Source organism: Protopterus annectens, chromosome 4.part0, assembly GCF_019279795.1.
Source record: "Protopterus annectens isolate FY-2018-M chromosome 4.part0, PAN1.0, whole genome shotgun sequence".
Lineage (NCBI taxonomy): Eukaryota > Metazoa > Chordata > Ceratodontiformes > Protopteridae > Protopterus > Protopterus annectens.
The window spans coordinates 246695407-246718243 of record NC_056733.1 but is presented as its reverse complement, the minus strand read 5'-3'; the positions used below and the strand labels follow the sequence as shown (position 1 = coordinate 246718243).

General features: G+C 39.4%; 1 protein-coding gene across 1 annotated transcript in view; it reads right to left on the bottom strand.

Annotated features, from left to right (window-relative positions):
• Positions 1-22837, bottom strand: part of LOC122799285 (ras-like protein family member 10B) — a 303825-nt gene that overhangs the window by 52299 nt on the left and 228689 nt on the right. The gene's annotated exons all lie outside the window — the stretch shown is intronic.

The window sequence follows — 22837 nt, the reverse complement described above, 5'->3', positions numbered from 1 at the left end:
GACTGATCATGAATTTTCATAATCAGCTGAAACACTTTCTGCTGAACCAATCCAAATGAACCTGCTTTAGAAACAGCAGCGTCACTTACTGTACTCTACAGCACACTTCAGCCACAATCCCTCCACTCTTACCGATGACAATTGTTTGAGGTGCACTAGCTGTTAGTACTCTGCCTGTTCAGTTATTAGACCTACTGCAGCAACTGCACATCCCAGCACATTACAAATACAATGCAACTTCACACTCACACTCGCACTCACACGAGCACACACACCCACACTCACATGTGTACACACAGTCACACTACCGCACACACACTCACACTCACACATGCACACACACTCACACGCACACACACTCACACACACACACACACACACACACACACACACACACACACACACACACACACACACACACACACTCTCCCAAATCCACCCCCAAGCTCAGACCTTCCTCCTATCATACTTCTGCTACTATATACAGTAAATATGGCTCCCTGTTTAAATGTTGGAATTCAGAATGCCAAGTATTAAAACACCAAAAAAAACAAAAAAACAAAAAACAGAAGAGCACATATTGCACATAACTCTTTTTCCTTTAAACTTGCTTTTTGGCAGGGGAGCAAGCCATCTTGCATTCCTCCAGCCCCACTTAACTTATATATACCAATTCTGTGACTGCCATACTGTGGAGGAAAATAATTATTTTGAGAAATGGCAATATCGGACCTAAGTCAATATTTTCAGTAATTCTGTCTCCACATTCTGGGACTTGGCATTGTGAGTCTCAACATTTCAAAAGGTTGCCAATAAATACAGCTCTAAGAGATTTAAATGCCCCCCAAAATCTCCTCTTGCTACACTTCCCCTTTCTATCTCTGTTCTTCTCCATTTCTCAGACATAGCAGTTCAGCTCCATATTCAGTCTCCATCCTTTATAAGAAGGTCAGTGCAGGAATCCTATATTTCTACTATCTGGAAAAAATGCCATATTATCTCTTTCCAAAATGGTGGCACTTGTTCTCAGGTATCTAATTTCTGGCCCATTGTCATCTTATCTCAAAAATATAGGAAAAATGTGCCCATAAGCAACTACTCCATTTCCTAAAGGAACCGTTACTAAACAACAATCAGCCTGGTTTTAGACCTGCTCTTAGCATGAAAATTGCCCTCCTAACCTAGAGGTGACATAAATATGGTAAACTCATATCTTCCTTATCCCTAGACTTAGCAAAAGTTTTTGAGACTGTGTCTCATAAAAAAAGTCCTGCTAAAGCTGTCCACAATGGGTATCTAACAACCTACTCTTCAGTGATTTAATAATTAGTTGTCAGAACATCACCAGGCAGTCAAATGGAATCTTACCCTTTCCTCTTATCTATCCATCAATACAGGGGCCCAACAAGGTTCTGTCTTTGACCCTCTTCTACTTAATATCTTTATAAACAATCTTCTTACTTTTATACAAGTATCCTTTGTACAGTATGTAGACGATTCCACCCTAATTTACTTCTCAGACAATCTAGAAAACCTGGAAAAGATCACACAACAAGCCTTTCACTCTATTGAAAATTGGCTTTGTAACCACCAACTCCTTCACAACCCAAAGAAAACGAAACTCCTTTTATTTTCCCCAAATCACTTACCCATGAGAAACAGAATTTTAAGATCATATCCCTAAACAATATGACAATTGAAGTGGTGCCCCATACAAAACTGCTGGGAGTTGCAAACGATAACATCCTCAAGTATGACCTCCACATGCAGAATATAAAAAACCCCACAAAAATCTAGGAATGATATACAGAGTCACAAAATTCTTTACTGCATCCACCAGTTAACTCTTGTCATTGTATACTTAACTCTTTTCTCTGTTATATAGTTCTCTCATCTTAACTAACCTTCAGGCCACTCTAAAATCTAAACTAGAACAGTGTTACAACAAAATAGCTAGATTTGCAGGTAACACAAGTCACAGAACATTTCACCGTTCTGCACTAAAAACTCTAAACTGGCTAAAATTATCCCAGCAACTAAGTTATACCCAACTTCTCTTAACACACAAAATTATATTTAATCCCACTTCCTGCCCAGTTATAAGTACAATTCTCCACCACTGCCTCCCAAATGAGACGTGTATGGCATATATATTAACTAAAAAAAAAAAAAAGTTGAAATCTAGAACTAATTTGTTATTTTCTAGATCCAGAGGTATATGCCTTGCATGACTGAACAAAGAAATAATGTGATAGTTACAAAATCTTGTGAAGTGTCAGAGTTTATGTTTAGTCAGCATTAAAGACCAAAGATGTCTAAAGTTCATAATAGCCGAGCAAACTATATTACTAATGACAAATAAGGGAATGTTTATAATGAAAATGTAGAAAACATTAATAAGGAGATCTGCTTTCTGTATTTAACGTGCTGAGGAAAATTCCATATAACAAGGAGAAAAAAGTAACATGAACTATAATAATATTCTGATGTATGACGTATACCCGCTTTGAAATGGTTTGAGATGATTGACATTACCCAAAATACATTTATTTTATATTTGTGTAATACATAATGTAGGAAATAGTAACATATGGTACACAGGACAGACAAGAAATGGTGTGGGAATTTTGGCGAGGGAAAGTCTTCTGAAGCGAGTGAGGGATATCATCCGAATTAGCGATAGACTTGTGACGATCAGACTCCAGTGTAAAGATAGGGTGGTATTCGTAATCTTAGTCTGTGCCCTAGAGAAGGGCTGTGATGGCAAGGAAAAGACTGCATTCAGGCTGCAGTTGCAGGACTTACTAGATAAAGGAGGACAATGTGAGTTGGTGTTGGTAACAGGGGACATGAATGTTCATATCAGGAAAGACAGAAAAGGAAGTGAGGACCGCCTGTGTGCACATGGGTGGGGGCAACAGAAATAAAAAGAGACCATTCTAGACTCCTGACTTGCAAATTACTTGATGGTGGCCAACACACGGCTCATCAAGAAAGACCATCAAACCTCATATACAAGGGTTGCCAATATGCAATTTAGGAAGACCTCCTCCTAGTAAGGAAAGGACATTGAGGTAGACTGAAAAGATTGCAAAGCCATCCACAGTGAAACAGTTGACCAAAAGCATAAACCACTGGTGGCCACAGTCAGCTACAAAGCATAACCAGAGAAGGTTCTAAGATCAGCAAAGACTAGGCTGAAGTCTTGGAAGCTGACCGGAGTGAAATTAGGTGGAGTCAAATAAGAATGGCAGTGTATCAAAGCAGATTGTGTTAGGACAATAAAGCAGATATGTGGCTGAGCCAGGAATGCAAATAAGTTACATAAGGAATGCTGGGGATGGAATTTAGAAAAACAGGAAGTTATCCAAAGTAATAAGGAGTGCAGGAAAAAGTGGAAGGTAGAAAAGATGGAACTGGCTAAGAGAGCAATCACAAAACCAAATAACACTGTATCAGAGGCACTCTACCAGGTTCTGGAAAGTGACAGCAGATGGCACAAAGAAAATCAATCAGGTTGCGAGGTAAAGATGAAAGATAAAGAAGTCAGTCATCAGACACCATCCATAAAGGATGCCAGCAATAATCTGATCACCAGACCACGGGACATCAAAGATAGATGGAAGGAGTATTTCCAGCAACTTCTAAGTGAAAAAAATATATACAGAAGCTGTACTGCCCTATACACAGTCTACTATAAAAGAAGAAGAAACCACACAGAAGAAATAAGAACAGCACTAAAAAAATGAAGTCTGGAAAAAACAGCAGATTCAGAGTCATGGCAGACTTGATCAAGATGACGTTGCCTTATGAGCAGACTCTGAACACGAACTTCAACAAATGATAGAGAAATGGATTGCAAAATTGAAGGTGTATTAGATGAAACTGAGTACTGACAAGAGAGTTGTCAAGGCAGTAAATGTGCAAAATTGGAAGAAGCTGAAAACTGAAATAGAAGGGGAACAGCTTCAAGTATCTGGAAGGGGTGGATGAAGAGAAGGAAAGTCTGAATGAGGAGGTCAAAGCTAGAATCAGAGATGCTGTAGCTAACTGGCAAAGACTGCCAGGGTAGTATGTGACAGAATAATTGCCAAAGATGCTTAAAAACAGGGTGCACACAACTATGGTATGACCAGTACTTCTGGCATGTACACGTGCAGACATATGATCCATTTTGAAACACTCCAAAATTCCCTCACTAAGAAAATCAAGGGACTGAATTCCATTATATGCGTGGATTGCCTTAGGGCTTTATTTCTCTTCTCTGTGTCATACAGCCTCCTTAGAGGTGACCTCTGCCTTGGTTACAAGGCCTCAAATGACCTCAGCTGAGTGATCTCCCTCATATTCACAAAACCAGCAATGTCACAAACACTTCTACTATAGAACTAACCTCCACTGTGACATAAACTGAACTGAATGGCATGATAGACCATTCATTTAAACAATTCCTCTTGTTTAGAACTACCACACCTTTCGTATTAAACAAAGTAGTTGCCTCACCATCTTCAAATGCACCTTGGATAAATGGATGGAACATGGAAAGTACTCTTCCAGTCTTGCCCCACAATTCCTTATGGAAAGGGATAGTAACTAGTGGGAACTGCAGTGGTTAGACTGCTAATTATCTGCCTGACCAACTTCCCAGTAATAACCAATTGACCTAATTAACACAATTGGTAAGCAAGCTTTAGAATAATCTATATATATTACAATGCATTAGTATATATTAAATAGTGTATTTCAAGATCTAATGGCTGGAAGTATATTTGCATAGATTTTATGGAGTGTATTTCTAAACTTAGTGCATACAGAATTTCCACTATGAAAATGAAAGCTGACTATAAAACAAAATAAGTAAAGAAGAGAAAAAAGATGATGAGGAGATAGAATATTTTAAAAATGAACAATAATAATAATAAAAATGTGAAGCCTGCATTAGATAATTTATTGAGGTTAAGTACTATTATAATAACTAGATACAGATTATCGAATGACAATCTATCACAAAATGCCTTTTCTCCTCTTTTTTACTCACTTATATCAGAACCAAAACTGTCATACGCACATTAGACTTATAAAACAAGTAAAGAAATTATTTCACTAAAATACATAATGAACATTAATAGCTACCTAAGTACTGTTGGGGGGTGGGGCTCAAAGCAAAAGTATATTATATTTTTAACACAATTACCTATTCACATTGAATGGTTATTTATGATGTTCACAAACATATACTAATAGATGTCTACATATTTTATGAACAGAACAGAAGGAACAATGAGACAATAAAAATAATGATTAATACAAATCCTTGTTTAATAGCTAAAGTAGTAAAAAGCTTGTATATATGATAAAAGAAATATATATATATATATATATATATATATATATATATATGTATGTATATGTCTATGTTCATAGGTTCATAAGTTCATAGGGTGGTACTAGGCTATTCACCCTAGGGCCTATACAAGCCTAGCAATAACAATTCCCTGGATATTTCTTCCCACAATATTTACTTCCCTGGACCCCTGTCTAGCAGGGCGACTGACATGATCCCCGGGGTGAATTTCCTATCTCCCATCCAAACATCAAGGTTCCTTTTGAAGAGGGCCAAGGAGGTGCTCTGCTTGAGATGTATGAGCAGTTTATTCCAGAGTATGGGGAGTCTCTGGGTCAGGAACCTATCCCTCCAGCATGTTTTGTTCATTGTGATGACAAGGTTTAGATCCCTGGAGCATGTGGCTCTGAGGGATAGGGATTTCTTTAAGTGGAGCATGTCCAACAGCTCAGGGTTTGACATGGCCTTGTATGTTAAGCAGAGATCACCTCTGAGTAGACGATATGCTACAGAGTATAGCTGGAGTTTTTTTAGACAGTCAGCATATGGCATCTGCTTTAGGCCTGTGATTCTTTTAGTGAGGTATTTCTGTGGCCTTTCCAGGGTTTGCAGATGTCTTGTGAGGTACATACCAAATGGGGAATTATACTCTAAAATGGGTCTAATGAGGGATGAGTACAGTGGGACAATGACCTCCTTTTTCCTGGATGAAATGCCCTTAGTGATGAGGTGTACCACATAGAAGGATTTCCTGACTGTTGTGGCAATGTGGTTATTGAAGGTGAGACCACTGTCCACCTGTGTCCCTAAGTCTCTCATCACACTTTCAGTGTTTAGTGTACTGCCACCTATGTGGTAATTCATGGTTACATGTTTTTTCCCAAAGGGGATAACTATATATTTCTTGACATTAAGCTTGAGCCCAAGGCTCTGGCACCAAGCATCTGTTTCTGTAAGGCCCTTTTGTTGAACATCCATATAATTTGGGGATTAAATAATGGCTCCCAGTTTGCAGTCATCTGCGAACTTTGTTAGCCAGAGTCTCTTAGAGTTGGCCTGTACTTCAGAGAAGTAGATGCCAAACAAGAGTGGTCCCAGGACTGAACCCTGAGGTACTCCACTTGTCACTTGTCTGGAGCTGGATTTGGATTCGGCTACTTTTACAGTCTGGGTTCTGTCAGTAAGCTAGTTGGCAACCCATCGAGTGATGTAGGGATTTATGCCCAGCTTAGTAAGTTTATCTATGATTCCAGAGTGGGGGATGGTGTCGATGGCTTTGGCGAGGTCCAGATAGGCTGTGTGGACTGCCTTACCCTCATCCACAACTCTGGAGACTGATTCGAAGAAGTCAGTCAGGTTCAGGAGACAAGATCGACCCTTCACGAACCCAAACAGGGTGGAGTCCAGTGTTTGAAGATTGTCAATGTCTTTGTTTATAAGTTCCATGATAATGCATTCCATGCCCTTGTAGATCAAGCTCGTCAGACTGATTGGACGGTAGTTCCCAGGATCCAAGGGAGATCCCCCCTTGTGGAGTGGGATAACTGTAACTGTGCACCATTCAGTGGGCACGATTAAACCTGACACTTAGGTGAGGTACCAGTTCATTTTGTAGTTCATGTAGTACACAGCTGGGATGTCATCTGGTCCCATGGATGCTGTATTCTTAGCTTTGGAGAGTGCGGTTTCTACCTGTGTGGCCATGATTACCGGAATTTGGCAATCTTTTGGTATTGAGATGAGCCCTTTAGGGGGTGAGAGGGGGTGAAGTTGGCACTAAACTGATCTGTCAGGATATTGGCAATATCCTTGGGATCAGTATATTTAATGCCATCCTGTTTTAGCTCAGAGCAGATCTGAGCATTGCCATTTAGATTCTTAACATAACTATAGAATGCCTTGTGGTTGCCTTTGGAATCTTTGGCAATTGTATTTTCGTAACTAGCTTTTGAGGATTTTATGAGGGATCTGAGCTTCTTACTGAGGGGGTAAGGGAGTATTTTGCATCCTGGGATTTTCCTTTTTTCTGCAACAGTTTCTTCCTTCTGTTGTATAGTTTGTTTATGGCAGGAGACCACCAGATTGGCTTCCTGTTTTTGGAGGAGAGCATGAGTGGATGTGCTCGTACAGTGCCTTAGTGCAGGATTCAGCAGTCGAACTTTCAGATCCCGTCTGCATGGGTGTCATGAAGTTTGTCACTTCTGACTTAAGTAGCATGAAGTTGGCTTTGTAGAAGTTTTTTGCAGAGGTTTCCTAACTGGGGGTTGGGGCGGGGTTGGGATGTGGATGTCAAGGGTGATTTGCTTATGGTCAGACCTGACCAATGAGGGGGTGACCACTGGTGTGGAGCATCTATCTCCCATGTTGGTAATGACCAGGTGTAGGATATTGGAGCCTCTGGTGGGACAATGGATTAGTTGATCCAGGGTGTTAGAGTTTATGAATTCCAAGAACCGTTGGGAAAAGGTGTTGGTACCCGTGTAGTTTTCCCAGTTAATGGCAGGGTAGTTGAAATCACCCAGTATTAGGGTGTTTGGTTGTATCTTAATATTTTCCAGTATGTTTAGAAAGTTGTAGTGAGAATCTTGGGGCATGGTGGGGATCTGTAGCAAGCAACGATTTGGATTGCATTCTTACCTAGTGTTAGTTGCATCTGGAAAATTTCAGATGCATTGTGTTGGGCAACTAGCCTGGAGGTGTTAATATCCTTGCTGAATATGGACATTCCTCCACCTTTTGTGTTTAGGTCTTGGTTTGGTGGCCAAAAAGTGTGGTAAGTGTTGTAGCCTGATATTGCAGGGGTGCTCTCTGGAGCCTTGAACCAGGTCTCAGTTACTGCACAGATATCGATGTTCTCCATTTTTAGGAGTGCCTCGAGAGAGTGCATTTTGAGGTTTAGACTTCTAGCATTGAGTAGCATTACCTTCAGATTTTGCATGCTTTTATCTGTTACGGTGGTGGTTTTGTCCTTTGAACCTTGCCTAAAAAAGGCACTATAGGGGTGGCAAGAGCTTTAGCCAGTAACCTGAATCCCAGGGGTGACAGGTGCAGACCATCTCTGGCAAAGCATCATGGTTTGTCGATCATGTATTCCCAGGCAGAGAGATACTGGATCCCCTTTGAATGACACCAGAAGCTTAGCCAATTGTTGAAGTCAATCATTTTGTCCTTATACTGTGGTATCATTCTGGGCGAAGGCAGGATGCTACTCAGGGCTAAGGTCATACCTGCCTGGGCCACATGATCAGAGACCTCTTCCATGTCTCTTTTCATGTAGTCCAGGGAGGTACGTCTCAAGTTATTCACTCCAGCATGGACGATGACAGAGTTGTATTTATACTTGTTGTGGAGTGACTTGAGTGCATGCGTTATGTGGTGGATCCTGCACCTGACAGGCAGCTGACTGCAATTTTCTCCTTGTTCAGCCTGTTGAGTGAGACATCAGTGTGCCTGACTATAGCATCATCTATGAATAAAGTGCTGGGTACATTGTCTTGCCTTAGGGACTGTTGTTGGGTGGCACACTGGTGTTGTGAGCTATGTGTCACTTTGGTTGTGACTAGTGCTTGTTTGCGTTTCAGCTTCGGAAGTCCTTCTTGCTTGGGCAGGTTAATGTTAAGGGCCTCCACATATGTAGGTTTAGTGTTGTTATGTGTGGGTGTTGATCGTGTGGGTTTTGAAGGGCTATGTGTTGCTTAAGGTGTAGTGCAGGTGCTAACCTTCTCCTCTTGACTTTCTAGCACAATCTTGGCTGGAGAGAGCTTTGCTTCCAGTTTGGCTATGTAAGTGCATCTCTCACAGGTTGTAGTGTTGGGTGGTAGGAGGAGAGGGTTGTCTGTGTACATGAGACAGTTGCTGCATTGCCCCAGTATGCCCAGATTCACCAGGCGAACAAGAGAAATCACCGGAAGCTGACCCTTGGACATGCCTGTTTAGGTGCTTTTTTTGTAAAGTACAAGAGCTGTTTTCCCTTACTTTTGCAATTATAGGCTGTTTAGTGCCTAAGATTAATTTCTCCTTATTAACAAGGAGAGTTGAGTACTTGTGTCAGTTTAAGGCTACCTAGTGCTTTCCAGCAGGTTCTAGAGCAAGTGCTAGTCACAGGGGTTCAGATTTTAGTGCTACTACTGAGAAACCAGCTAGTTCTAAGGAAAAATATGAAGAGAAGACTTTCTGGCAACTGGAATAGTTTAACTGTAGCCCCGCGGTGCTGCACGATGTGAAAAATGTGCAAACACATGAGTTTTTAAGCCAGAAAGTTGAAAGGGGGTGTGAGTATAGTGCTAACAGTAACCCTAACTCTAAGCTTATCCCAGACCCATCCCTAGCCCTACATTTTGATTCACTAAAAAAACTTTCCTAACAGTACCACTACACAAGACAAAAGGACACAGAAAATGAATCTCAAACCATGGAAAGCAATAATTCTATCCCCTTATCTAACCCTAACCCCCAAAACTACTATAACCTTTTCAGTGAAGCATTCGTTTTCCTGCACACTCTTACTTACAAACACTATAAAATGAGAATTTAGTTAAATGTCCTTTAGATATTTTATGCTTTCAATGTTTTTCACTAGCAAAAATGTTTCACTCAAATGTGCTTTCAATATTTTGAGCATGTTAGGTCAAAAGCATCTTAAAGTAAATACAAAATGAGTGAACAAAATAGAATAAATCCACATCTCACCATCCTCACCACTGAGCAAATCAAGAACCCTCACATACAGCTCTTAGGATATTAAACCATTTTTTCCATCTTACCTTTAAAATCTGTAACATCTACTCCAAGACCACCAATTATTGGAGAGCTCACATTCTGCCTGTTAGTAGTCATCTTGGGATTAGTGTTTCAGTTTTGCTCCTGGTGAGAGAAGGAGCACAGGGACATTATTTTCTGGAGACTGCTGATCACCGGAAAGTCAAATATGCTTCATAGGTGCCAGCTTGGAATTTGTGCTTATATTTTGCTCCTGATGAGAGAAGGAGCAGATTGCATTGATTCCTGTCTGTTTCTGATTGGACAGTGAGCATCTGTGTTTCATCTTCCTGGTTGGTCTGGTTGCTATTCAAGGCACCTGCATCTTCTGAGACAAGACTGTGGATCACCAAAGAGCCTGTGGCCTGCTTCTCTTCTTGGGATTGGTGATACTGTTTTGCTTCTGGTGAAAGAAGAAGCAAAGGAGCATTGTATCCCAGCAGCATGAAGCTGTGGTGAGACCACTAGTAGTAGCCAGGCTGTATCAATTAAGGTGTCTCTCCTCTTTTCATCATTCGTGACAAGCTAATTCTTTCTTTTCAGTAAATACTGCTTGATTTCCTGCTGTCTAACCTACTTCAGAATATCTGCCTAAATACTTCATCCATAAATCATCAGGGTCTTATACGTTTACCTTCAAGTGCTTGGCAGTGCTCTGTATAGACATAGTCACAGTGAGTTGACATTTTTCCTGTAAAAGCACCATTGAAATGCTGCCAATATCTAGTTGCACCCATGGCAACTAGTTTGCAGTGACAATCACTTCCCCCAGAATTGCAAACCAGATGCTCCTGACATTACTTTATATTTTCCGTCCAAATGTCTAATCAATAAAAAAGGGTCTGTTGCCATGGATATGTACTTTCCCACTATCTCCGTTACTAGCCTAGTGAATATGGGCATTCTGAGGCAACACAGAAATTGTCTCATGTTTACTGATAACCAGTTAATTCTCAAACTGATATGGTATATGACAGATGTATTTAAACAATGTCAATGGAGGCAAAACTCTCACATAAAAGCACTCCTAATGTCAGTAAGGTTGTTGATAGCACATATGCTGTAACCAATGCCACACACTTCAAAGCAGATGCATAGACTTACATATGGTGAGGAACTTAAATTTAACCTTCCTAAACCCAAAGGACCTCCTAGATGAAGTACACATAACAAATACTCTCAGTAGCTCAAAATGCACTCTTTCAAAACAACACCCACATCAACACATACTGCCACATCTCGTGGAACCTCTGCTTCTAATCCCATAAGGCAAGCCACCACACAATCCAACATTCTGGTCATTGGAGAATCCATTATGAGTGACACTGATGTCCCTCTCACCAGGCTGAGTAAGGAGAAAGTCATGATCAGTTGCTTATCAGGGGCCAGGATTTGTCACATTGCACTCAGGTTATTGGACCACAAATACCAGTATGACACTGTCATCGTCCATGTGGGTGTAAATGACCTGAAATGTACCTCCCTAGTCTATATGAAGAGAGACGTCATTGAGCTCTCAGAATGTGTCCCAGGCTGGTATGAGCCTAGCACTGAGTAGCATTTACCTTCTCCAAGGATGATGCCACAATATGAACAGAAGATGACTGACTTTAATAATTGTCTTACTTTCTGGTGACATTCTAAAGGGGTGCAATATTTGTCAGCAGGGGATGATATGGTCACCAGAACAGGGATGGTCTGCACCTCTTCCCTCTAGGCTTTTGAATATTAGCTAAAATATTGTCCCCCCATACTGCCTTTTAAGCCAATGCAAAAATGAAAGTACTTTCAAAACAGCAAATCAAAACCAGGAAAATCTAAAGGTGTTACTGCTCAATGCTAGGAGTCTAAACAAAAAAAACTCCACTCCCTAAAAGCTCTCTTCACCCTAGAGAATGCAGACATCTGTGTGGTCACTGAGACATAGTTTAAAGTTGTGGAGATCACGCCAACATTGCAAAGTTATAATGCATTCCACACATTTAGACCAGGTACTACACAGACAGGGACTGAAGGTGGAGGCGCTTCGATTTACATCAATAATTAATATACTTCAAGGCTGGTCAAAGAAGACAATGCACTTGAGCCTCTCCATGTTCAACTCACCATAGGCAAAATCTCATACCACTTCCTTGCAAGTTATCAGTCCCCCTGTATGACCCAGGAAACCCATACCATGTATTTAAACTTATTAGGAACATTAACTATCCAACCCAATACCATATTTATGGGTGACTTTAATTGCCCCACTATTAACTGGGAATCATCTACAACACCAAATGTACAGGGACAGAGAGTCATGGATTTTGTAAACACAAACACACTGGACCAGATTGTCAATACACCAACCAGAGGTGAAACTATACTGGATCTGGTACTCACTAATATGGGAAAGTGCACACCCTCTAGTGTAATGCCTTTAAAGTGAAATTGTCTCCTTTGAAGTAAAAATAAAACTTGGAACCCACTAAGCCTGGAATATTTAGGAACTGCTTTAAGGCTAACCTTCTACTATTAAGTGATAACCTGTGAAAATGTCAAGCCCCATGAACCCTGAGAACACTGCCTCCTAAACAGAACTGTTCACAGAAACCCTATACAAGCATGCTAATAGCTGCATAGAGGCAGCTATACAGAACAGGAAGAAGTACAGAACTAACTCAAAAAACAAGCCACCTTGGTGGAATCAGAACATCAACAGGCTGTATAACAGGAGGAAGAAGATCATGGCAAAAATTAGGAAGTGCAGCACCCAGCATGATAAAAGCACTCTCATCAAACTAAACAAACAACTCAGAGGACAAATAAAGTCTACCAAAGCCACATTTGAGGTAAATTTGGCGTTCCAGGCCAAGGACAGCCACAAGGTATTCTTTAGCTATGTCCACAACCTCAAAGGCAATACGCAGTTGCATGCAGAGCTTATTGTAGATGGAGCCACCTTTACTGAGACGGAAGATATAGCAAACCTACTGGATGACAAATTCTGCTCCAACTTTATCTTTCTCTCCCCTTCAACCTTCCCTCAGGAAATACCATCAAGTGTAACTCCCCCTGCTATCACTAGGGAACAGGTCCTTAATGTTCTTTCTAAGGCCAAGAACACTGCATCAATGTGCCTGGACAATATTCCAGGATGCCTTTTAAATAGCATGAAACATGACCTATTAGGTCATCTGGAATTGCTAATTAATTATAGCCTCCAAACAGGCTTCATGCCTCATGAATGGAGAACAACAACAGTCATCCCTCTACACAAAGGTGAGCCATCTACAGACCTTGGAATCTACAGACTCATAAGTCTCACTAGTCTCATATGCAAAGCCATGGAAAGAATTATCATGGAAATGACCAATAGTGACACAGGAAACCTCCAGACACTGGACCCAACCCAATCTGGTTTCATCAGGGGCAGGTCATGCCTGCTCAACCTGGTGAAGTTTTTTGAAAAGGTCAATGGATAACAGCAAAATGGTTCACACTGCCTACCTTGACCTGGCCAAGGCATTTGATACAATGCCCCACTCGGGCCTTGTTGACAAACTCAAGAGGTTAGGTACAAACCCTTATGTTACTCAGTGGATAGCCAGTTGGCTTACAGACAGGACCCAGGAAGTTAGAATTGGGGAGTCCTCCTCTACAAAGAGCCATGTCACAAGTAGAGTCCCTCAAGGATCAGTCTCGGGACTGCTCCTATTTGAAATTTACTTCTCTAAAGCAGATGATTGCAAATTAAGAGCTGTCATTGAATCCCCCACTGACACAAATGTTCTCCACGAAGGGCTGACACAGACAAATAACTGGTGTCAGAGCCATGGACAAAAACTAAATGCCAAGAAATGCCCTTGGAAACATATTAAGAAATGAAATCACCTCATATATCCTACAAAACAAAAGAGCAGACATACTTAGGAGGTCTTTTTACAATATAGGAAAAGGAGAAAGAGCTTTAAAAAAAATGCATCTGATTCTTGGAGCTTTGTCCTCTAAATTATCAATACAGGATTACTTAAAATCACCAAAAGAAAGGATACTCCTTCAAAGCTCATTGTTAATGACTTCCTTCAATAGAGTCATAAATGCATTGCTCATTATTACAGACAGACATACAACTGCCCAGGTATGATACCATGTTGAAATGTTTGGTATGTAATATATGCATGCTGCAAATATTGTGAACTTTGATTACCCAGTTTTCAAACAAACTGACATTGCTATCCCTAGTTTGTGTACATATTTAACCAATACATTATTAGACAAGTGCTTGTTTTATTTATTAAATTGTTCAGTGAATCCTTAAAACTTTACTTTATATGTGCTGTATTCAGTGTTTTCAGTTGTAGTTATCTTTGCCCTTTAGCTGAGACTATGACTGAAAAGGGCAGTTTTGTCTACCCAGTTAACAAAGAAACAACAAACATCCTTGGGAGTAGCACTGGCTGCTGTGAAGGTACACTGTGTTATCCTTCCCCCTTTCCTTTGCTCTTCTTCTTCTTCTCCATGTATTACCTTTCCTTTAAACCTGCATCCCTACTGAACTTCATTACCCTGATAGCTGTTTACGTGCTTTCTGATGTTTATTCCTCCTTTCAGTACTGCAATACGTTAATGAAAATAAATTTGTGTTTATAGCCAACTGTATTTGTATACATTTTGCATGTAATCATTACAGTCTGCTGTGAACATTGGGTCTATATTATAACAACGAACGATCAAATGATCGAACGTTGTTATATCGAACTCAAAAGTTCAAATTCACAGCGCATCGAACTACCAGAACAGCGATTTTTTTCCCAGGGAAAAAAATCACTGTTCCCCAAAAAAAACAAAACAAAAAAAAAACAAAACACATTCAAACATTGCATAAAGTGGGGGGCTTCATCCCCCCACACTCCCCGACGTGGGGGCACACCCCATCTACTTAAATATACCAACTCCGAGATCGCACTACAGTGCCAAAAACAGCAAAGTGACGGAAGTGGCCAAGCGACTTCTTTCCCAGGGAAAGAATTTGCTTATATGCCACTTCATTTTGCGTTTTCGACATTTGAGGTTCGACCAAGATGCATTTGACAAAATGTGTCTTCAGTCTTCTGATAGGAACCCATGAACATCACAGTTTCTCCTTGTCTCCCACTTACTTAATAAGTTAAAGTAACAGGAACACTGAGCTGTCACACAATACACCTCGGAGCAATATTTTACACTACAGTAAATATTACATTTAGTACCTGTTACCTGCTTTATGAGTCATCCCACTAGAAACAGAAGCTTCATACCTGCATTTACAACAGTTGCCAGAGTATCAAGGTGAGGCCTGACAGACTTCAGTTAGTTATGATTACCCTGGTAAACAAATGTCAAAAATAAAAAAGTCACATTCTCTAACTCCTCTCTCTCTCTTATCTCCATACATTTACTTCTCTGCCGTATGTAACACATAATTGTCTGCGAGTAAGAAGTGCAGATTATTTGCAGTGCAAATATGTAAACTCAAAGTTTCTTCCAAAAAACAGAAAACAGAACTAAAATATTGAGGTCACTTACAGATTAAAGTCTCTAGAAGCCTAATATTCTGTGTAGCACCTTTTCTTTTCTTTCATTTTTTTTGTGCTGTGTCCTGATCTTGCCTGACGGTGCTACTAGCTTGGCCCAGTTGGGGAGCCAGATACTCTCAGGTGAGATGACAACCTTACAGCACATTTGCTCATATATGGGAACCTCCATCCCCTTCTAGTGTCAGGCTGTATGGAGTAAGCCAGTTTTCTGCCCATAATGGGAGCCTACCCTCTTCTCTTAGTAGTATTCCCTTCCCACCTTGTGAGCCTGCAATTGTTAAGAACTGTGGGAAGTGTGCCTTCACATGCTAGTTTCCCTTTGATTACTTAGTGTGAATGCAGTGTTGTACTGCAAGCTTGGCCAACTTGGAACTCCATCAGGTGAACACCTAGACCTCCTGCTAGATGTCACCCATGCAGCAGTCAGCCACAGCTGCCTCTCCTTTCTCCCAAGATGGATGAGCTAGCAGCAGATGTTCACTCCCATCCTCCTTGGCTTGCTAATTGAGCCTGGGTAACCTACAGCTTAGTCAAGGGTTTAACCCTCTCTGTCATGGAGCTGGCTCTTGCAGAGTCGGATTATGGTCAAATGGGGCATACACATGGTAATATACCAGCCCCTCCTGCAACCATTCTAATGCCCCATTATTTGGCTGCCTTTCCCCCATTACCATAAACACTGTCAATGTGCATACTGCTTTCTTCTTTACTTTTACAATGATTATAGAGCTTTGGATTTGATTTAAAACTTTTATTTCAATGTTTATAGCACAAACACTGATGGTCATTTGCTAAACAAAACAGTCTTGTGTGGTAAACCAGATTTAGAATGAGCAACAGTAAATGTCTTTTCCCTTGAAACTCTTATTCATTGAAAACGCATCTGGCCAGTGGCAGATTGTGTACCTTGGGCCCTGGACTGTTTTAAAACCATGGGTCCATGTACACATTTTTAGGACCATACATAAATGCATGTGCTATTTGATTCAACTTTCTTATTGTTTTAAATTATATTCCTTGTTAATACATTTGTTGAGTGCATTTTACATGTGTAGTTTTGAACATTTTTTTCAGTAAGCAGTGAAACAAAATGTATGAACCAATAATAACAAAAGTACCCATTTCAGAACATTTCAACCATAAAAAGCCACTCAAACTGCGCTCATTATTATCCACCAATTTTCATACTCAATATTTATGGCCACTTTGCCGAATGTGTACACATCACATGGCTGATTGGAATAAAAATGGCCAGAGTAAAGTAATAAAGCTTGCTTCACACAAATGCACACTAGTCTTACAAAGACAGACCAATGACTTTTTAACTTTTATCAGTTTAGCAGAGTCAGTCATTTTTATGTAAAGACATCCCCCACACCCAGAAAATATAGGTACATTATTGACTGCATCCTTCTCAGATGTGTAAAAAAATTAATAATAATGACCAAAGTGACAAATTTCAAATGTGTCTTACACGAACACTCAATAGCCAAAATGTTCAAACTTAATTCACACAGACTCATGCACAAGTACACTGGTCTTGCAAAGCCAGATTAAAGACAGTTTAAAAATTACCAGATAAGAGCATAGGGTAATTTTATCGACAGAAAGCCCCCCCACCAGCAGTTATAGCCACTTTGTTGACTGTGTACTCTCCTTATTGTTATGAAGAAATAAATCACATGTACTTTATTGGTAGCTATGGATAAACTACATGAAACTGCATAAAGATCACTAGCATCATGCCATAAAATCCAGCCATGTGTAACACAGTTTAAATTTAACAATATTTATGAGAATATAAGAAAAAAATAATCACCTGATAAATTATGTAAGCCAATATGCACAATCTCTGCAGAAGCAAAAGTCATCTGAATAATTCCACATTAAACAGGACTATTACTAATGCAAAAGTTGCTGCTGGCAAACAACCTTGCATTTCTGTGCTTCATCTACAAATGTAATGCCTGCTACCCTTGAAGAATAAACTGCCTATGTAACATTAAAATAATGGCATTCTGAGGATATTGCCATAACAATTCCTGAACTAGTTCAGCTATGCAATAGGGGATGGCTGGCAAATGATGATATCAGGTTCATAGCTACTAAGCATGCACTCCTGCAGACCATTAAGTAGCCTAGCCCAAATTCCAAATTGCTCCAAGCCACTGAGCAAATCACTTAACCAAACAAAGTAACATTCTAGATAAATTAAGGTATCAAAATTCAAACCCTGTACCCTTCGCAAAAGAAGCAGCACATTATGGTTCCATAGTCAATATTTCATAGTTATTGTTTACTTACATTCACATATTTATGGATCTTAGCATCTATTTTGTAGTAGGTATGTTGGGTCTTATAGTTCACAGGTTTTTTTAGTTAGGGTCTATCCATATTTGAATTTTTATGGATCTTAGTATCCGCTCTCTAGTATGGTGGTTAGGATGTTTTTTGAGGTTATGTTGCCTTTAGTAGCCGATTTATTAGCTGCATGTATTAGCTTGCATATATGCACCATGATGTATGTTTTTAGCATGGTGTTGTTTTATGATATATAAGTTTGTATAATTTATATGACTACACCTTTTAAAATATAGCAGATTGGGTTGCTGACGTCACCCAATTTGCATATGGCCGCATGATTAAATGAATGGTGAGTCATTGTTCCTAGTAAGGAAGCTAAATTTGTTCACTGGTGTTATATTATATTGTTCTTAGTGATCCTTTTATGGATTTATTAAATTAGCTTGCCTAAATGTACTGTAATAATTATAGAAGTACAGTGCAAGACTGAATGAAAGGTTAGTAACTGTTTTTAGTAGGGCAGCTAAATCTGCTTCTTAATGACATATTGATTCTAGTGATCTCTTTATTCATCCAATATACTTAATTGCTCACTAGTAATGTGGAATATGTTTTTAGTAGCTATGATGTTTTTATTATTTTAGTGCAGTTGGTTTATTATTACTATTTTGGGCATGTGAGTGTGTAAAAATGTATAAGAATTTTTGTTACACTGTTTCTAGCGATTCTTCTAATGATGCATTAAGTTAGTCTGCCAAAATGTATTACGACAACCATAGGAGTATAGCGCATGGTTGTATGAATGGCTAGCAACCGTCCTTATTAGGGCAGTCAACCTTGTTTTTCAATGATATATTGTCATCAGTGTTCCTTCTGATTCAATCTACTAGCTTGCTTATAAGTAATGCGAAGGATGTTTCTAACAGCTACTATGCATTTATTATTTTAGTGTATTTGGTGCTCATTATTTTGGCTATGCTAGTATGTAAATTTGTAAAACCATTTGAGTGATGTTTTATTATATACAAGGCATACTACTTTATGTAGTTTACAAGACTATGCCTTTAAATTTTAAGGAGAAAGGATTGCTGATGTCACTCACTTTGCGTGTGGACATATGGCTAAGACGATGGTTCAATGAATGAGGCTTTTGAAAGTAAGGAATGTTATCTGTAATATATAAAGTTTGTTTGCTTTTTATTTTTATATTTATGTATCTTCATGGTCTGAAGAAGCCACAGTACATGGTGAAAACGCTAACCTGCCATTAAAAGTTTGCTTATAATATATGCTGTTTGGAGCTGTATTTTGTGACACTGCTGTTTTTATTTTTGCTGGTATTTGCTTGTTGCAACAGTGTGCGTTTACCAGCTGGTTGTTTCTTAGTATTTCGCTATTAATGAATTACTTCATTCTTTAATGTAATGAATAAAGCAAAACAATTATAGACTATATACATGTTGCAGCAAATTTTGTTCAACTACCCCAAAATACTACAACAGACTGTGGTGGTGGTGCTGCGGTAGCATTGTTGCCTCACAGTAAGACGTTGTCCTGTTCGATTCTTAGCTAAAGCATCTTCTGTGTGGAGACATGCGTGAATGGGCATACCTTCGTTGAAGGTTGTGCGTCAGGGCTGGCAACTCGGCACGCAAAAATCTACTGCCAATCATTAGCGGACCAGAGTTCCGCTGTGGCGACCCCTAACCGGGAAAAGCTGAAAGACACCAAAAACCCCAAAATACTACAACAATCAGAAATATTACTACATATAACATACTCTTTTGGGGGGGGGTGGTTGAGGCTTACATCTTTGCAGGACACCTACATCTCATTTTTGACCTTCTGTCATCAAAAATAGCTAACCCCTCTGACATCACTCAGTACAAGTCTGATCTACTTGAATGGATAATAATGTTGTATTGTTGCAGCAGATACCTCCAGAGTCAACAGACCTGGATAATGGACAAATGGGGCCCTGTACAGGGTAAGGAATTAGGCCTACCCAAGCCATACCAATTTTCCATTATTTGGTGCTTTCTCTTCCCCAATTTACCATAAACTGTACAGACTTTATAGTATACAAACACTTTTCTAATTTACTTTTACAATTATTACAGAGATTTGGCTTTCATTTAAAACTTTAATTTCAAATTTTACAGAAAAAATACTGACAGACATTTTCTTAACAAAACAAAACACATTGAAAGCAGACTTAGCATGAGAAACAAAAAAAATATTTTCATTTGAAACTCATGATTACTGAAAATGCATCTAGCAATCCATTAAACTGCAAAAGACATGCTGGGATTCATACTCAAATAACATGTAGTGAAGTATTAATTAGTGTCTATTAGAAGGGAATTCAAAAGACAACTGTATAATGCATTTGTTAATAGCCTGGGACAGCCTGCTTAATACAAGTGTCCTTTTTCTGGAGTACTGTCTGGAGAAGTGACTTGGTTTAGTCATACAGAAGACAAATGAAGATTAAGGGAATCAAACCATGTACTACAGGAATCAACAATTTAACTACTCATAGCCTTACTCATCTCCTCTGTGTCAGACAAATTGTTGTAACCCAACACAGTGTTTCACATGCCTGTGCCTGCAAAACACAAGCTAAATTAAAATGTAATCATAATTAAAATAATATTAAACTCAAACTTCATGCTGTCCATTTTATTCACAGCTAAATAATTAACACACCATCAACATTAAGGAAGCCAATGATCACATCCAAAGACTATGACTCGTATGATGATGCTCCTGTTTGCTGGAAAGTGACTTGTTCAAGGACAGGACATAAATATAAAGCAAAACTAGTTACTCTAAATCACTTAAAAACTTAACAGAGCAACAGGTTTTGCACCAACATATTTTAAACCACAAAAACTGTAAACATCTAAGGACGGACACTGACTGTAATCCCCTGTGATCTACCAAAGAAACAAGATGCTAATGGAGGTCTGGCAGACAGTTGGTGCAGGGATTAAGGCTCTTGTTTCCTGTAGGTAGGGTACAGGGTGTGAGACTCTGAGGAAGTCACAAAACTGTTCTGTATCCCTTAACTGGGGATTGCATACACATGCATACACAAACACACTCACCCCCCCTTCTCTCGTGTGTTCACTTACTCTAAACACACCTGCTGCAATTTCACTTCCCTTAAGTTTCCATTTGTTGTTGTTGAAAGGAAGGGATCCACTCCTTTCTTGTTTAGGTTAATTATTAATTATTGTCAATTGCCTGGTCTTCCACTAAATTCCAGCTAATTGGTTGGAGCTGTTTGCACAGTGTGACAGTGATCAGGAAGTTATAGGAGCAGCAGGAAAAGTTATATATAAATGTTGAGTGGAATCATTTTTTTTTAGTTAACATTTTGTATGGTTGGGCCACCTCAACCAGCACTGGACTCTAGGCAGCTGCCTAGGTCACCTTGTACTGAATGCATCTCCAGGTTCATGTAGTTTTGTTGATGATGCAACTCACAGAAGGCTCCCTATGATCCCCAAGTATGTATATCTACAACATAGATTCCTGATAAATCCACAGGTAAACTCTTGGTAGTCCACAGCTAAGCTTGCATTCAACAGGTAAATCCACAGATTCTTCTGGCTATGGTTTCCCAAGAGTCTCCAGTTTTGGACTTATAAATCCCTCATCAAGAGTGAGAAACATCTCTGCTTGTTTAGGTTAGAGGCCTTCCTTTTATCAGCACATCAACAGATGTTTTACAATTTGCCTAGATTTTAAAATCTCTTATTACCATATTACATAGTCTATATACAATATGGCTGGTTATTACAAGATTTTACTGCATTAATCCATAGTACACGAGCACTTCACATGAATGAAACAGTTACTGCACCACAAATGTATGTATGTTTAGGGAGTTAGGTAGTTGAGTAGTCTTTTATCAGAACATATTTCATGGGAAAAGTTTCATCAAGAATTTAATTCACAGAAATGTCTATTTGCAATGCTTGGAAAGCATAAATGTACTGCTATGAGAATATATTGTATGGATCCAAGTTACTGCATCTTTAGTGACATAAAATGAAGGTGTTCACATTTAGTTTATATAGGACAGGGTTAGCTGACACAGTTTGCTGATCCATTTACCAAAACTGCATGTCATTGGGGGTAAGGAAGCATGCTCTTACTGTTGTGGGACCTCAGAGTTTGAGATGCAGGGTAGAGATGCCTTGAGCAAAAATAGTTGGCTGTTTTATTTTTTCAGGTTTTTCGGTGGGGAAGCTGCTTGATTATTTTCTTTTTTGTTATGTATTGGATAGAGGCACAATGCACACTGATGATCTGATACAAAACCCGTGTGTGTGTGTGTGTGTGTGTGTGTGTGTGTGTGTGTGTAATACCTTTTGTTACAAACGCATCAATGAAACTGAAAATATAAAAATTAAGTCAAGCACACATATGTTTGAAAACAAACAAATAAAACAAAAATAATATTTTATTTTACAGGACTGTGCCCCCCATAGCCTCTGCTACTTAAATATACCAAATCTGAGATCACAAAATTCACAAAGTTCCTTACCCCACTATCTGATGATGTTGGACTAAAACACTCTGCAGGTGGTACTATACTCTTTGATCAGAAGTAATTCGATAAAGAGGACACCCCTGCACTATCTTACTTATGTATACTAACTCTAACCCCACCCTGGTCCTAATCTCAACCCTACACATTGTGTAATAAAAACATTTTCCTAACAGTATCCCTACACAACACAAAAGGAAACAGAACACACATACCAGTCATGCACAACACTAAACCTAGACCTTTACCTAGCCCTTACTCCAACCCTTGCAAGCAAACACTTGTATATACACACTATCCAGTATAATGCAG